We start from the raw sequence: 18,895 nt of genomic DNA on the forward strand, positions 1-18,895 counted from the left end.
AAAAAAAAAAAAAAAAAAAAGGATCAGGCAGGCGAGACTTAAACCGCTAATAGATGCCGGTGAACATAGAATTCCCTATAAGTAGGGTACCCTTTAGCCTCCTCTAAAATGTGAGGGTATGGAGGTCTCCATATACCCACCTTCATACTAGGAAGTCATTTTAGGACCACTAACCCCACTGAAATGCTGCACCAAAAGACCCTAGTGGATCCTATTGTAATATGTTGCCTCGTCCTGTTGGCTTCACCTCAAAGAGAGGGGCGCTGCCCTCCGCACCTGGGACTAATTTTCAAATTGGCAAGTTCCTCTAGAAGTTTGTCTGCTTAGGCTCAAGGAGGGGGGGGCTGTGATATTTTGTGACTTTATTTAATACTTACCTTGCATGTTTAAAGGTCATATTGCATAAGGCACCATAGTTTTCTAGTGAGAATCTCAAAATGCGTACATGGTGGTCCACCTGGTATTCTTTTCTCCCACATCTCCATGTTCGTATAGCCCTCCCCTCTATAATGGAAACAGAACTTCCTCCACATACTGACCATTGTTTCACTGAAATGGACGTAGTTTGTCGGGTCATCTGTAGTTTGAAGTTGCTTGACTACTATATTGACTAAAGGCATTTTTCTGTAGGAGATATTTATGGCATATCCAAAGGAGGTGTGGATCCTAGAGATAGAATCCGTACCTATCGGGAGAACAGGGTTTCGTGAAACACAGTTCTGTAAGGTAAAAAGGCCACATCCGCTATCAAGCCAATAGTGAGGTGATCGCCATCACTATTCAGCCTGTGCTGGATGTGGCCTAGACTGGTCAGTGGGCCCCTTTCTATCAATATGCGGGGGTGTCACCTATCAGACATTTATGGTATATCCTGTGGATATAACAGAAATCTTAGATAGGAAAACCCCACATGACTATTACATACAGTGTGGGTATTATGTATAAAAATGTGGCCATGTAGTCCATACCAAGCAAAGTTCAACTTTTATTTTTTGAACTGCACTGGAAAAAAAAAAAAAACTTTTGTCCTTGCATACATATACAATAAGGTCAGTCCACTATACACTGGTGACAGTACGTCAAGTGAAGAAGCAATGTGCATAAACCACAACAACGCGCCACAAAAGGGAACTGCAGTCATGGCCGCTGTAGAGTACATTTTAACCAGTGTAGGGGGGAGAACACTTAAAAGAGGCTCTGTCACCAGATTTTGCAACCCCTATCTGCTATTGCAGCAGATCGGCGCTGCAATGTAGATAAGAGCAACGTTTTTATTTTAAAAAAACGAGCATTTTTGGCCAAGTTATGACCATTTTTGTATTTATGCAAATGAGGCTTGCAAAAGTACAACTGGGCGTGTTTAAAGTAAAAGTCCAAGTGGGCGTGTATTATGTGCGTACATCGGGGCGTTTTTAATACTTTTACTAGCTGGGCGTTCTGACGAGAAGTATCATCCACTTCTCTTCAGAACGCCCAGCTTCTGGCAGTGCAGACACAGAGCGTGTTCTCGAGAGATCACGCTGTGACGTCACTCACAGGTCCTGCATCGTGTCGTGACGAGCGAGGACACATCGGCACCAGAGGCTACAGATGATTCTGCAGCAGCATCGGCGTTTGCAGGTAAGTCGATGTAGCTACTTACCTGCAAACGCTGTTGCTGCTGCAGAATCCACTGTAGCCTCTGGTGCCGATGTGTCCTCGCTCGTCTGACACGATGCAGGACCTGTGAGTGACGTCACAGCGTGATCTCTCGAGAACACGCTCTGTGTCTGCACTGCCAGAAGCTGGGCGTTCTGAAGAGAAGTGGATGATACTTCTCGTCAGAACGCCCAGCTAGTAAAAGTAGTAAAAACGCCCCGATGTACGCAAATAATACACGCCCACTTGGACTTTTACTTTAAACATGCCCAGTTGTACTTTTGCAAGCCTCATTTGCATAAATACAAAAATGGTCATAACTTGGCCAAAAATGCTCGTTTTTAAAAAAAAACAAAAACGTTACTGTAATCTACATTGCAGCGCCGATCTGCTGCAATAGGGTCTGGTGACAGAGCCTCTTTAAACTTAACCCCTTAAGGACGCAGCCTAGTTTGGGCCTTAAGGCTCAGAGCCCATTTTTCAAATCTGACATATTTCACTTTATGTGGTAATAACGTCGGAATGCTTAAACCTATCCAAGCGATTCTGAGATTGTTTTCTCGTGACACTTTGGGCTTCATGTTCGTGGTAAAATTTGGTCGATATATTCAGTCTTTATTTGTGAAAAATTGCAAAATTTAGAGAAAATTTACAAAAAATAGCATTTTTCAGAATTTAAATGCATCTGCTTGAAAAACAGACGGTTATACCACCCAAAATAGTCACTAGTTCACATTTCCCATATGTCTACTTTAGATTGGCATCGTTTTTTGAACATTATTTTATTTTTCTTGGACGTTACAAGGTTTAGAACATAAACAGCAATTTCTCATATTCTTAAGAAAATTTCAAAAGCCTTTTTTTGAAGGTGCCAGTTCAGTTCTGAAGTGGATTTGAGGGGCCTATGTATTAGAAACCCCCATAAAACACCCCATTTTAAAAACTAGACCCCTCAAAGTATTCAAAACAGCATATAGAAAGTTTTTTAACCCTTCAGGCATTTCACAGGAATTAAAGCAAAGTGGAAATGAAATTTGCACATTTCATTTTTTCTGCTGAATTTCAATTTTATTCAATTTTTTTTTAGTAACAGAGAAGGTTTTACCAGAGAAACACTACTAAATACGTATTGTCCAGATTCTGCAGTTTTTAGAAATGTCCCACATGTGGCCCTACTGCGCTCGTGGACTAAAACACAAGCCCTAGAAGCAAAGAAGCACCTAGTGCATTTTGAGGCCTCTTTTTTATTAGAATATATTTTAGGCAGCATGCCAGGTTTGAAGAGGCGTTGAGGTATCAAAACAATGGAAACCCACCAGAAGTGACCCCATTTTGGAAATTACACCCCTCAAGGAATTTATTTATGGTTTTTGTTATCATTTTGACCGCACAGTTTTTTCACAGCACCTATTTGAATTGGGCTGTGAAATGAAAAAAATGATATTTTTTCCAATAAGATGTCATTTTTGAACAAAATTTCTTATTTTCACAGGGAACAACATACCCCATTTTGTTGCCCAATTTGTCCTTAGTGCGGCAATACCCCATTTGTGGTGATAAACTGCCGTTTGGGCCCATGGGAGGGCTCAGACGGAAAGGAGCGCTATGTGTTTGTTGGAGTCCAGATTTTGCTGGATTGGTTTTCGGGTGCCATGTTGCATTTGCAGAGCCCCAGAGGTATCAAAGCAATGGAAACCCACCAGAAGTGACCCCATTTTGGAAACTACACCCCTCAAGGAATTCATTTATGGTTTTTGTTATCATTTTGACCGCACAGTTTTTTCACAGCACCTATTTGAATTGGGCTGTGAAATGAAAAAAATGATATTTTTTCCAATAAGATGTCATTTTTGAACAAAATTTCTTATTTTCACAAGGAACAACATACCCCATTTTGTTGCCCAATTTGTCCTTAGTGCGGCAATACCCCATTTGTGGTGATAAACTGCACTTTGGGCCCATGGGAGGGCTCAGAAGGAAAGGACCACCATTTGGCCTACTGGAGCTTTTCTGGTGCTAAGTCATGTGTGCAGAAGCCCCTGAGGTACCAGTACAGTTGAAACCCCCGAGAAGTGACCCCATTTTAAAAACTACACCCCTTAAGACATTCATCTAGAGGTGTAGTGAGCATTTTGACCCCACAGGTACTGTGTAAAAGATAATGCGCAGCAGATGGTGCAGTGTGAGATTTGCAATTTTATATATATATGCCATTTCAGTGTCCAATATATTGTGCCCAGCATGCGCCACCGGAGATATACACCCCTTAAATTGTAATGTGGGTTCTCCTGGGTACGACAATACCCTACATGTGGCTGTTATCAGCTGCCTGGGCATACGGCAGGGCTCAGAGGGGAAAGATGAGGGGGGTAAGCTGTGCGGAGTGCATCAGGGTAAATTAAAAATCAAGGGATGTATGATACATTTTAAAACAATCTTTTATACAGAGCCCTGGTTTTTCGGGACACGTGTCACATTGGTATATTGTGTTCTTCCTTATCCCCCTCTTATAGCAGACTCTGCACCTCTTTTGACTCTTTCCCTTTCCACCGGTTTGGGGACCTTCTCCTGGAAAGTGTTGCCCTGGTACGATGCATGTGGCCTCGCTTCCAGAAGTACTGGGTGCCCCCCCTTCCTGGTCCCTAAAGATTAGATCTTGAAATTCCAGGAAAGTTCCCCTCTGGCCTGCACATCGACGTAGCACGTACGCATTGTACAAAGCCATCTGTATGATGTGCCCGGCCAGCTTCTTATACCACACCGCATGGCGCTGTAGGGCTTCAGGACTTGATTTGACAAGTCCATCCCTCCCATGTACCTATTGTAGTCCAGGATGCAGTCTGGTTTGGGGGTGGCCTTTCCTTCATATATCCTAAACCTGTAGGTATACCCTGATGCACTCTCGCACAGCTTATACATCTTCACGCCATACCTTGCCCTCTTACCTGGCAGGTACTGGCGGAATTGAACCCTCCCTTTAAAATGTACCAGGGACTCATCAATAGAAAAACACTTCTCGGGGGTGTATGCTTGGGAAAACCGGGCACTGGAACTGTCTAATAGGGGTCTCCGTTTATACAAACGGTCAAAACTGGTGTCATCTCGGAGTGGGCACGGCTCATTATCAGTATAATGTAAGAAGCGAAGTATTGCCTCATTTATTTATTTTTTTAGGTTCCAGTTCATTTCTGAAGTTGCTTTGAGGGGCCCATATATTAGAAACCCCTATCAAACACCCCATTTTAGAAACTAGACCCCTCAAAGTATTCACAACAGCATTTAGAAAGTTTATGAACCCTTTAGGTGTTTCACAGAAATTTAGAGCAAAGTAGAGGTGAAATTTACTCTTTTTATACCATTTTTTTTATAACACAAAAGGATTTATCAGAGAAACGCAACTCAATACTTATTGCCCAGATTCTGCAGTTTAGAGAAATATCCCACATGTGGCCCTCGGGCGGTAATGGACTGAAGCCCCGGCCTCCGAAGCAAAGGAGCACCTAGTGGATTTTGAGCCCTCTTTTTTATTAGGCACCATGTCCGGTTTGAAGAGGTCTTGTGGTGCCAAAACATTGGAAACCCCCCAAAAGTGACCCCAATTTGGAAACTAGACCCCTTGAGGAATCCATTGTAGTTTTCATGGGGTGCATGCGGCTTTTTGATCAGTTTTTATTCCATTTTTAGGTGGCGTGGTGACTAATAAACAGCAATTCTACTATTGTTTTGGTATACTTTTTTTTTTACAGCGTTCACCGTGCGCTATAAATGACATATTCACTTTATTCTGCGGGGCGATACGATTACGGCGATACCAGATGTTTATAGTTTTATTTTATGTCTTATGGCGTTTGCACAATAAAATACGTTTTGTAAACAATCATTCACTTTTTGTGTTACCTTATTCTAAGAGCCATAACGTTTTTATTTTTCAATCAATAAAGCCGTGCGAGGACTTATTTTTTGCGTAACGAACTGTATTTTCCATTAGTACCATTTTTAGGTACATGCGACTTTTTGATCTCTTTTTATTCCATTTTTTGGGAGGTGAAGTGACCAAACAATTGTGATTGTGGTACGGTTTATTAATATTTTTTTTTACGGCGTTCACCGTGCGGGATAAATAACAAAATAATTTTGTAGTTCAGGCCGTTACGGACGCGGCGATACCAATTATGTATAGTTTATTTGTTTGTTTATATATTTTTATTAATAATAAAGGACTGATAAGGGAAAAAGGGGGACTTTTACTTTTATTTTCTTATTTTTACACATCTTTTTTTAACTTTTTTTTTACTGTATTACTTTGTCCCACTAGGGGACTTGAGGGCAGGAGGCCCTGATCGCTATTCTAATACACTGCACTACATGCGTAGTGCAGTGTATTAGAGCTGTCAGCTACTCACTGACAGCAAGCATAGTGGGTCCTGACGTTGTCAGGACCCACTAGGCTTCCGTCTATGGCATAGCCGGACGCCATTGTTTGGTGTCCGGTTGCCATAGTCACCATCGCCGGCCGCTATCGCGTAGCAGGCCGGCGATGGCAGCTTAACCCCTAAAAAGCCGCGATCTCTATAGAACGCGGCTTTTAAGGGGTTAATCAGCGGGGACACAGCGATCGGTCCCCGCTGTAGGAGCTGTGACAGCTGCTGAACAAGACAGCAGCGTCACAGCTCCTGTATGTGTCGGGAGGACGGCCGAAACGGCCGTTACTCCCGAGACGTACTATTACGGCATGGAGCGCGAACGATACAGCTGCCATGACGTAATAGTACGTCAAGGAGCGGGAAGGGGTTAAAATTGCAATTGGTTGGCATAATATCTATATGAAAAAATCTAATGTCAACAAGGCCTTGTACTATCTACATGGGTGCTGTACCTCTCTTTTCTATGATCCGCATTGGGGGTGAAGGTGGTCATTTGTTAATAAAATTGCAATGAAATTAATCTATGAATGGCGCATAGAGCCGTTATTTTGATATAATAGGTGTTTTAAACTGGTTAGTAATTTTCTAGTTCCTTATATTCAGCCAGTGAACATGGCTTGTCATGAAAAGTTTATATCTAAAGGCAACGTTCTCTACATATGCCACATACGTGACAAAATTTAGATGACTTAAATTTAAAAAAAATAAATAAATAAATTTTTTTTAAAAACACACTATTAGGAAACCTACACAAGTCCCAATTTCCAGCAGAACATCTGGAGGAAACCGCAGGGAAGTCCACAACAAAACGTGAAGATTTTGGTGCAGATTTCCCTGCAGTGTCTGAAAAAACACACACACACACGCACGCACACGCAATCTTACGGCAACACCTGTCGGTTTCTGTGCACCTGGCACTCAGCAATGACGTGTCATCACATGTGACCACTTCAGCGGTCCCATGTTGACATGTAATCGAGGCAGGGGACTAGGAGAGTGATGCCATGGGAGCACCAGGGAAGGAGAGTAAGGCCGGGTTCCCATGGGTCGGATACACTGGGTAAAAACCATGTAGCGTAACCGACCTGGAATCCACAGCCCCTTCCGTCCGGAAAAAAAAAGCCTGTGATTGGCTGCAGCGGTCACATGGGATGATGAAAAGTCATCCCAGGAGGCCAGACTGCAGGAAGAAGGACATTCTGGCAAAGTATGATTTTTTTTTTGGCTTTCTGGTGCGGTTCTAGGGAAAACCCACAATAGAAAAAACGCAGCATGAATTGACATACTCCGGAACTAAATTCCGCACCGCAGGTCAACTTATTAACATTTACGCTGCGTTCTTTTTCCGCAGTGTGGGCATGATTTACTAAATCTTATCCACTTTGCTGCTACTGTAAATGCTGCGGAATTCCGTTGCGGAAATTACGCAGCGTTTACGCTACGTGGGAACCCGGCCTTTTTCCTTTATTATTTTCAAATTTGTTTTGCTGCAGATACGCATGTAAACTGCAACACTTGGATTTTGTTGCAGATTTCATCAGAGCCTTCCAGAATGATTGGAAACTCGCACGGTACAGCATACAACATTAACCACCACATGTAGACAGGCAGTCCTGCCAAACGCTCGCTTCATTTTTAGACAATAGTTCTAGGAAAATGTCCTATAAAAAACCACAAGTGCAGTTTTTACATGCAGCTTTCAATGTAATGATGGAGACAACACCATAAATCGCTCCCAATAGAGAATGCAGCGATTCACTCCAGCGTAACGTCTGGCCACTACAGTAATATACTGCAGCACAAAGCCACAGTGTGAATACAGCCATTTATAAGAAAAGCCCCTTAAATCACTAAAATGAAAAGCTGTAATATACTTTCCGTTTTAATTGCTCGACATTTTCTAGATCCCGGTTGTGAATGAAAGAGAACATTTAGGCTATGTTCACATGAAGGATAATCTGCAGTGTATTACAATAGCAACACAGTGGACGAGATTTAACAAATTACATCCACACACAGACGAAAATGTCCATGCGGAAATGGACGTGTGGTACAGATTTTTAAATTATTGGTATTTGTTGAAAATTTTGCCCCTCGAGTTCAAGCGGGATGTAAAAATCGACACAAAAATGAAAATGAAAAATACCATCCTCCCCTTCCGTGGCGACATTTCCCTGCTCCCTTGATTGGTCTCAGTTTAGCTGGTCTCCTGGCACGAAATTTTGTCCAATTTGACTGCTGCAGCCAATCAAAAACTGCCGAATCACATGGGACGAAATATGATCCCAGGAGGCTGGCTCAACAGAGACCAGCCAATGAGAGCAGGGAGCGGTCGCTACGCTATGCTTTTTTCATCCCTTCTTCTCTGCAGTGGCAAATGGGTCCGTAAACCGGCACCAAATCAAACATCGGATTTGCTGCCGACCGGCCCAGATTCCACAGGGAAGTCCAGCAGAAATTCAGCACGAAATCCAAATCGTGTATGATTTGGTGCAGATATTTGTCCAAATTTGCCACTACAGAAAAAAGAGGGAGTTTAAAGGGGGTGGGGGGGGGGGGGGAACACACACACACACACACACACACACACACACACACACACACACACACACACACACACACACACACACACACACACACACACACACACACACACACACACACACACACACACACCTGGAGAAAATTTTCCAAAAATATGCAACCATTCCGTAGTATAAATGGGGACGCTATTTAAAAAATCCAAACCGCAGGTCAATATCTGGACAGAAATTTTCTACAAAATGTGAATGAAATTCGTTAAAATCCCATGCACTTTGCTGCTACTAGGATACGCTGTAGATTTTCCTGCTGCAAATACGGATGGAAAATCTGCAGCAATTTAGGTACGTGTGAAAATAGCCTAAGGCCCTATTCACACGACAGGGATTCCCGGCCATGTGACGGACATTTTTTGAACAGCCGTCACACGGCCGCAGTAGGACAGTGTGGCACTAACCCGCAAGGGGGGGCGGGCAGTGTGGCACTAACCCGCAAGGGGGGGGGCGGGCAGTGTGGCACCACCCACAAGGGGGGGCGGGCAGTGTGGCACTACCCGCAAGGGGGGGCGGGCAGTGTGGCACTACCCGCAAGGGGGGGGCGGGCAGTGTGGCACTACCGTTAGCTTCCGTTTGCATCACTATTGATGTCAATAGTCGACTGCACTATTGTTTTCGTCAAAAAAACGGAAACCGGAAACCTGACGGAATGGTGACAAACTGATACCATTCGCAATGTTTCCGTCACCATCGATATCAATGGTGATGCAAACGGAAGCTATGGTTTCCTTTTACCTTTCCGTTGAGGGGTTACCCGACGGAAACCTCTGACAGAACCCCTCAAAGGAAAGCCAACGCTGATGTGAACAGACCCTTATGGTGAACATGCAGACAAATCGCTATCCTGTCCTGACAGTTTGCTACAATGTACCAGTGTACGCAAAATGTAACAGAACAGTATTAGGACTACGGTTTTAGCCTCTGGTTGCTCCCATTCATTTACAGCAGGCAGAGTTCTTGGTGAGGAATTAAAACAGCGTTTATTAGAAGTTGTGTAACACTTGTTATACAATGATCAAGGTCAAGTTACATAAAACCGGAAAAACTCTTTAATACTGATAGACAAAGGAATATGAAAAGAAAAACATGAGTTATTTTGTCAATACCCTCCAGTCATGTAATATAGTATGGCAGGTGAAAGCAGCGCTTGTAGCGACAAAGCGAGAATGTGCTGCCGAACCGACATGACCACATTCTGCTCTATAAAAGACTTCAGAACGGCTTGACCAAATAAACCGCAAACAAAACCTCCAAAACTGCAGCGTCAGCACAAGTCCCAGCACGAGTGCCAAGATGGGCCTGCTAAAAATCACAACATTATTCATAGTCTGCTGCCCAGCAGCCATTCCTCCAGAGATTCAGCCTTACATACCCATAGAATCACCCAGCCAGCATGCATGCCATACACAACACTCCGCGAAACGTCACATTTTACAGGAAAAGGAGAAGGCCCGGCAACTGCTGATCGGCACGCATTTTATAGGAGAAAATAATCCACTCACCATATAAAAAAAATGAAAAAAAAATGATCCTTTTCGGTGTCTTTTCACAATGCTTACATGCCAAGTCCTCTTACACTGTATGGAAAACTAACAATTGTGAATACGATCCTTCTATCCCCATACAGTTTGAATATTGTCGGTAGCCGACAACGATGATTCTTTGGGCTGGGTTCACACGACCTATTTTCAGACGTAAACGAGGCGTATTATGCCTCGTTTTACGTCTGAAAATAGGGCTACAATACGTCGGCAAACATCTGCCCATTCATTTGAATGGGTTTGCCGACGTACTGTGCAGACGACCGGTCAGTTACGCGTCGTCGTTTGACAGCTGTCAAACGACGACGCGTAAAATGACTGCCTCGTCAAAGAAGTGCAGGACACGTCTTTGCAACGTAATTTGAGCCGTTCTTCATTGAAGTCAATGAAGAGCAGCTCAAGATTTACGAGCGTCATAGACGCCTCGCATAATACGAGGAGCTTTTACGTCTGAAACGAGGCAGCTGTTTTCTCCTGAAAACAGTCTGCCTTTTCAGAAGTAAAAGACAGTTCTCGTGTGCACATACCCTTAAGGCTACCTAAAAGGTCCGATAAGCCGACGAGTTAGCGTTTGCTTCTTGGTCAGCTGATCGCTGCCACGTTTATACACAGGCCAACGTTGGTGGACGAGCGTTCGTACAAATCCTTATGTGTGCATGATCACTCATTGTATTCAATGGTTACCATAGAATTTCCTTTGCAGCAATCCAGTGGTGCTCTTGCCCCCAATCTCTCAGGTCATCTCATTTTAAGAGGGGGGGTACATTTATAATAGATTGTTCTCGTTGGCATCTCACCTCTACGATACGATATTTTAGCGCCATTAACTAGTGCAGTGGTTCTGGCAATTTGTACATTGTTCTATCTGGAGGACTTACGACATAACTATCAACAAGATGCCTCAGTGATCCCGGCTGGCTGCGGCACACAGCTTTAGTGCTAATATGCACCCGCTCTTAAAATTACCGGTTGTTTTTGGCAGTGGTTTTCCAATTGCTGATTTTTACAACCCTGCAATTATCAGGATTTATTTACTTTAACGATGTGAATTTGCAAGACCTGGCGAAATCTGGTTCAGAAGCAAAGTGAAATAAACAGCATGAATATGTTATTAATTAAACCGTACACGGAAAGTAAAGTAGGTAAAATAACCGCCGGCCTTTCTGTTTATGCCCATTTTTCATGTTGAGCTCTAGAACAAGGAAACGCTGTATGAGAAACTGGAGTAAAAAGGATCAGAAGTCCTGCAAAAATAAAATGTGTTTTCAAAGGGAAATTTGTATGAGAAAAAAAAATAAAAAGCCAAAAAGTACAACATTCAATCCAAACCAAAGCCTAAACTAAACTGCAGTGCCATTATTTTATTCAGAACCACATGATGGATTCCACACATAGAAATTTGTTTGGCCATGACGTTGTCCATCTGTCACCAGGGCAAACAAATTCCTCCTGGCAACCAGGTTGGTCTTGCAGCCCTGTGTGCACTTGGCAGCCGGCACCATATACTGCTAAACACTGAGTCAGATGCGGTCCGTCGTAGCCTGGTGTCATCTGTCCGGCAGAGAACGCACCATATACTGCTAAACACGGAGTCAGATGCGGTCCATCATAGCCTGGTGCCATCTGTCCGGCGGAGAACGTACCATATACTGCTAAACACGGAGTCAGATGCGGTCATACTGCTAAACACGGAGTCAGATGCGGTCCATCATAGCCTGGTGCCATCTGTCCGGCGGAGAACGTACCATATACTGCTAAACACGGAGTCAGATGCGGTCATACTGCTAAACACTGAGTCAGATGCGGTCCATCGTAGCCTGGTGCCATCTGTCCAGCAGAGAACGTACCATATACTGCTAAACACGGAGTCAGATGCGGTCCATCGTAGCTTGGTGCCATCTGTCCGGCAGAGAACGTACCATATACTGCTAAACATGGAGTCAGATGCGGTCCGTCGTAGCCTGGTGCCATCTGTCCGGCAGAGAACGTACACAGCAGCAGGATGATGGTGGTTCCGTACTCTCTAGGTGCACCAGACACAGCTAGCATGAAATCAACAGCAATAGCGGGCCACTTTCCCCTTGAAGGGGGAGGGGCTTTTTACACATTTTTTTCATGCCAATTCCTAAGAAAATGTGTTCGCATCCGCATGAAAATTCCGCCGTGTGAACAGAGCCCTATTCTCTATATCTTCTATTATGCTATTGTGTTGCAATATTAATTCTAAATAAATAAAATAAAAAAGGAAACTCACAAGTGTCGTCGTCCCCAAAAAATAAACTAATAGTAATTAATGGGCTTTTATACAGATTATACACATTACTAAGCAAAACTATATAAATGAAGATATAATATCAAGGCATCATTATTGAAAACGGAAGAGTGGTCTCATATACAGCAGGAAAGTCATTGTCATAGAGAAGTTGATCAACCACTTCAAGGTCAGCAGAGGTCGTTGTGAATAAAAAGTGATACTTGATCACAGTCACCTTGCTATTTGAAACTCAACCTGAACCTGCATTGTTTAACCTTTCCAAGAACCCATGAAAGCCCAAGCACAGGAACACTGCTCAACTTCTACATGCGGCTGAACTGGAGAAGTGATCACGGTCAGGGCTCCTGGTGGCTGCCCCTACTGCCACACACCAAAACATTGCATGCTCACGTTCCACATCAGTTTTGTCATCCACCGTTTTTGTACTACGCCGGAGGGAATGATAGAAGGGTCAGACATCTGTGAATGGGTCATTCCCTCTGGCATAGTATAAAAACGGCGGATGACAAAACGGATCAAGGTTCCCACAGAAAAAAAGTTGTGTCTCCAACGGCATCAGTTGTGACACCAGACAGTGCACGCAGCGCGTAAAGGGTTGCTGAACAACGTGGTCATCAGTTGTGTTCGGCTCAGGCATAAAACAACTGGTCGGACACAACTAATATGTATGTGAACACAGCCTTAAGAATAACGGCTCCAGAACTGTGGAGGCTAGACAGGTAATTCAAGGTGCCCCAGGGTCTGTGCAGCAGAGCCTATAACATGGTGCACTCATCTGCACATGTATGGGGTAGTGAAAGGTTCTCTTCAAGGGTATGTTCACACGCAGTGTTTTCAGGCGTATTCCTAGCTGCATCTAGCCATCATCCCCCCATCCCAAACAGGTAAATAAATGTATCATCCGCGAGCTGTCCGCAGATCGTGGGCCGTGCACATGACCGTGGTTTTTTTAGGGGAAATGCGGCCGCAAGAGCACGTTCGTGTGCATGGAGTCTAAGAAGGCCATAAAATGTTAGTATAATAGAGCGTAGACCCCTAATAGAGGAGACATTTTGAATTAAAGATGCAGACTGTTAACAAAGTCCGCTTCATTTCCCGCTATGACTGCTTGAATAAAAGGTGTAGGCCATTTAAAAAAAAGAGAATGGTAGCAAAGTGTTAAAATGTTAATTATCTTACGTACATAAAAAGTTAGTATAGAGCACACTTAGGCCCAAAAAATGCTGCGTTTTGCGTGCGCAAAAGGTCCGTGTGTCATCAGCATATGGTGCGCAGCTGCGTGATTTTCGCGCAGCCGGCATCATTATGACACTATTTTTTTTACAAACAGAAAAGCACGAGGTGCTTTTCGGTTTCCATTTATTCTTTTTACTGCTGTTGCACGAATCACGAGCGGCACCCGGAACTGCTTCCTTGTGCCGAGCGCGATTTGCATGCACCCATTGACTTCAATGGGTGCGTGCTGCGCGAAACACGGGCAAGTATAGGACATGTGGTGAGTTTTACCCAGCGCACATACGCTGCGTGAAAATCACTGACAGTCTGAACGGCCCCATTCAGTAACATAGAGCCGTGCGACGCGCGTGAAAATCACGCACGTAGCACGGACGTATAACACGTTCGTGTGAATAAGGCCTTAGGGTCAAGCTAACTTGATAAATGAGTGTGACTGGAATAACTGTTCTCCTCAAACTCCTGATGGGAACTATACTACGTGTTGGAACAAGGGGAATTCGATTTCTAATAAAGGCTTGCTTCGATTGGATGATATGACCTGGATACCTGCATAGCCTTACCCATCAATGGCTCTGAGGAAATCCTGCTGTGATGGGGGGCTTGATACCCTGAAGCTACCATGGGATGATTGCTGTATGTACCCGGAGGTGTCGGAAGGAGCGATTACTCAAATACCAAACTGGAATCAGTACAAGGGTACGGGCACCCGGAAGAAACCCATGTGACAATCTCTTCAGCGGATGTTACCTCTATATAGAGATTATTTATCCATATTGAACAAATATTTAGCATTATTATCTCCTGACAAACCGCCCTTGCTCTGTTTGGCGAAAGAGGGACCTCTGAAATTGTGCAGGAGCCTTTGCCTATAGGATCAATTGACTTATTGAAGACTATTCAAGCCCTTCCTGTCCGCACAATGTTTGTATGGACCTGTTGTGTGATTAGAATGAACACTATAAAGGAACATCTGCTCTATGTCGTATTGCTGCTTCCATTACTTTATTCTATACACCCTGACTAGAGAAATCGCCTTTAGCAACTGGTTTTTTTAATTAAGCTTAATAAGAAATGCGTCCTGTGTCTAGTTTTGAGGAGTGCCGTTTGTGTCCTGGGACCTTTTTCTTTTTTCCTGACTTGTTTATCCAGGATGACAACGTGTGACAGAGATTCAAGGTCTAATAACAGCCATTTGCATATATAAGTATAATACACGGCACTAGGGAAGTATTGCAGTGTATTAGAAGAGAGATCCAAATCGCATTGTAAAGTTTCATAATGGGATTTTAAAAAAAAGTTCATAGGAAAAAATACCCCTACAAAATTCTTTATTATGTAAAAAAATTAAATTAAAAAATAATTACACATTATTGGTATCGCAATGCCCGTCAACCCAAACTACAAAATGATCACATTATTTCTCCCACACAGTAAGCTTAGAAAAAATAAAAAAAATCTCAAAAACAATACTAGAATTGCCATTTTCTCTTTATCCCGTCTCCCCAAAAATCGGAATAAAAATCAAAAAAGCATGTTCCCCACACTACTGCACCAAAACACCTAAATTCCACCATGCAGCTATTTCATACTCCTTTGAAGTTAGCAGCGCCAGTAATTTGTCATCACAGAATTGACCATACCATGGTGTCTGCCACATAAAATTACTTATAAGCCGTGGTCACAAAATATGTCCAATCACATAGACGTGGCCACAGAGTAGTTACTACTATAGCAGTTCCCTACAAACGTGCCAGTCGCAGCAGCCACCTAACACGTGCCAGTCGCAGCAGCCACCTAACACGTGCCAGTCGCAGCAGCCACCTAACACGTGCCAGTCGCAGCAGCCACCTAACACGTGCCAGTCGCAGCAGCCACCTAGCACGTGCCAGTCGCAGCAGCCACCTAACACGTGCCAGTCGCAGCAGCCGTATAATACAACAGACTCCTCTCCTCCGTGGTTGTATATTGATCGCTATTCCTCTAAAGAGATCACATTCGTTCATGAGATGTATGTTTGGTTCGACCGACCGTTCATGTTTAGTTCAATAAGGTGAGGGAGATCATCCTCAGCCAGACACCTTTGGCAGCAGCTTATTTTCCTTGGGAAAGGATGGCGCACGTTGAAAGTCAAGATCCTTCGTTCTATCGATATTTGCTAGTAGGGGACAGTCTTGCTTCCACCATACACATTACGGTAAGCCGTAAAGTCAACATAACAGAAACTTGTATGCAAATAGCAAGTCAGCAGTTACTTGAATGTGAGGGTATGTTCACATGGATTATTTTCGGCCATTTTTCGGGTCGTAAACGGCCGAAATATCGTAAGCCGAGCGTCTCCAAACATCTGCCCATTGATTTCAATGGGAAAAACGTTGTTCTGTTCCGACGGGATGTTTTTTTACGCGGCCATTTCTAAAAACGCCCACCTAAAAAAAAAAAACACCCGTGAAAAAGTGCATGTCACTTCTTCAGCCGTTTTTCATGGACTATAGAAAAACAGATCCAAAAAAAGCGGTAAAAAACACGGGTTGCTAAAAAAAAAAAAAAAACGGCTGAAAAATCAGGAGCGGTTTGCCCTTGAAAACAGCTCCGTATTTTCAGACGTTTTTGGTTAAGCGTGTGAACATACCCTAACACTCTTCTTCTACCATTCTATGCAGCAGAGATCAGCAGACTCACTGAAGCCTAGACACTTCTTTCTTTAAAGAGGCTCTGTCACCAGATTTTGCAGCCCCTATCTCCTATTGCAGCAGATCGGCGCTGCAATGTAGATTACAGTAACGTTTTTATTTTTAAAAAACGAGCATTTTTGGCCAAGTTATGACCATTTTTGTATTTATGCAAATGAGGCTTGCAAAAGTCCAAGTGGGCGTGTTTAAAGTAAAAGTCCAAGTGGGCGTGTATTATGTGCGTACATCGGGGCGTTTTTACTACTTTTACTAGCTGGGCGTTCTGAAGAGAAGTATCATCCACTTCTCTTCAGAACGCCCAGCTTCTGGCAGTGCAGACACACAGCGTGTTCGAGAGATCACGCTGTGACGTCACTCACAGGTCCTGCATCGTGTCGGACGAGCGAGGACACATCGGCACCAGAGGCTACAGTGGATTCTGCAGCAGCATCTGCGTTTGCAGGTAAGTCGATGTAGCTACTTACCTGCAAACGCTGATGCTGCTGCAGAATCCACTGTAGCCTCTGGTGCCGACACGATGCAGGACATGGGGCAGGAAGTGACGTCACAGCGTGATCTCTCGAGAACACGCTGTGTCTGCACTGCCAGAAGCTGGGCGTTCTGAAGAGAAGTGGATGATACTTCTCGTCAGAACGCCCAGCTAGTAAAGGTAGTAAAAACGCCCCGATGTACGCACATAATACACGCCCAGTTGGACTTTTACTTTAAACACGCCCACTTGGACTTTTGCAAGCCTCATTTGCATAAATACAAAAATGGTCATAACTTGGCCAAAAATGCTCGTTTTTTAAAAATAAAAACGTTACTGTAATCTACATTGCAGCGCCGATCTGCTGCAATAGCAGATAGGAGTTGCAAAATCTGGTGACAGAGCCTCTTTAAGCGGCTTTTGACTTTTTAAACCCATGCATGCCCGAGTTCTCCTGATGCACTGAAGGCACCCCATCAATATATAAAAAACAACTTTACGTTATACAAAACTGCTGTATAGAATGCCCCACACGCACTCATTTTCAAACTACAAAAATACCTAAAACATTAAAATATAATAAGTTCAATAGGCAGGTCGGAAATTTAAAAACGGTTCTACAACATTTTATATTGATGGTAGGGGCCCGCCACCCAGCACCCGCTGCAGTTCAGCTCACTGAAGGGGCCACAGCTTCTACATAGCTTAGTAGGCCCAGAGCCATACACATTAGTAGCGGCTGTGCCTGGAATTGCAGTTCCGGTCACATTCAAGCCGCTACGAATGAGTAAGGCGCTTCATAAACGGCTGAGCGGCGGTGGTGCCGCAAGTCCAACCTCCACCAATCCAATATTGATGAGTTATCCTAAGGAAACAATTCCAAAACAAGAGGCAAGAATTCACGATCGCGTTTCATAGAAAATAAATGTTTGCCGGTAATAAGACCTTGTATCGCCAAGCTCACATCTGGCGTAGATGCAGATACGTATAAAGAAGCCTTCCTTGTAGAACGCAACCATTCCATTACTCTGTATTTGCATATAAAAATTAAAGAAAGGCTTTCTACACACAATATTTTGTTGAAACAAATCTATTTCCAACTGTTCACATAAATCAGCATTCCTGGTAAAGCATCTGTCACGTCCATGTGCTGCTGAAGAAACCAATGATCTGGCAGCGCTCAGAGAGTGGATCACGTAAACCAGAACAGAAGCAGCATCTGTTATCAAAAAATCACACACAAATTACTAGGCTGGTTTCACACACAGCGGTTTTATGCGTTTCAGTGGCTTTTTAAATGTTTTTTTTTGTGGTTAAAAAAATGCTGCAGACAGATGTTGTTCTAAATTTGATGGTGAAATATAAGAACGCCTGCTTTTACATTTTGGTGGCCTGCCCTATTTTTTTAAAACCATATCATGCTCTAATGCGGTTGTTTTTGTCCAAAGGACAAATAAGTGGTTTTGGGTACACATTGTAGATTTGCCATGATTGTGTTTATTTTTTTTAATGTATTTTTTAATAACACTTATAAGTCTCTTCTTTTTAGGCCCAGTTCCCACTGAGTTTTTTGACACATTTGACACGGAAACCGCGTCGGGAAAAAGCGCCAAAAATGCCTCCTATTGATTTTGCGGGAAAAAGAAGCGAAATGCCCTATCTTCGGGCGTTTACATCTGACCTCCCATTGACATCAATGGGAGGCAAAGAAAGTGTATTTCGCTGCGTTTTTGCCCGTGGCGCTCTATGGGCGCGAGCGAAAAACGCAGCAAATGGCGTGCAGGCAGATCAAAATCTGAATTTTGAGGCAGAATTTTCTGTGTGAACATACCCTTAGGATCCTGGTTTCTGCGAATAAAAACACTCATACAAAACTGCACCAAATCTGTAAAGTGGAAACTATGCCTAAAGCGGACTATAGACATTAGATCGTGGATTACAGCTGACAACCCAATGTGTATGAGGGGAGCCAGGAGAGACGCGCTGGGATATGCGATCAATGTCCAATTGGTAGGACGCACCCAG

The 18,895-nt window shown here is 43.6% G+C and overlaps 1 protein-coding gene across 5 annotated transcripts in view; it reads right to left on the reverse strand.

Moving 5' to 3' along the window:
* The window catches only part of CSNK1G3 (casein kinase 1 gamma 3), a 143,373-nt gene that overhangs the window by 98,455 nt on the left and 26,023 nt on the right, over positions 1–18,895 (reverse strand). The window lies entirely within an intron of this gene.

This window comes from Rhinoderma darwinii, chromosome 1 (genome assembly GCF_050947455.1).
Source record: "Rhinoderma darwinii isolate aRhiDar2 chromosome 1, aRhiDar2.hap1, whole genome shotgun sequence".
NCBI classification, from domain to species: Eukaryota; Metazoa; Chordata; class Amphibia; order Anura; family Rhinodermatidae; genus Rhinoderma; species Rhinoderma darwinii.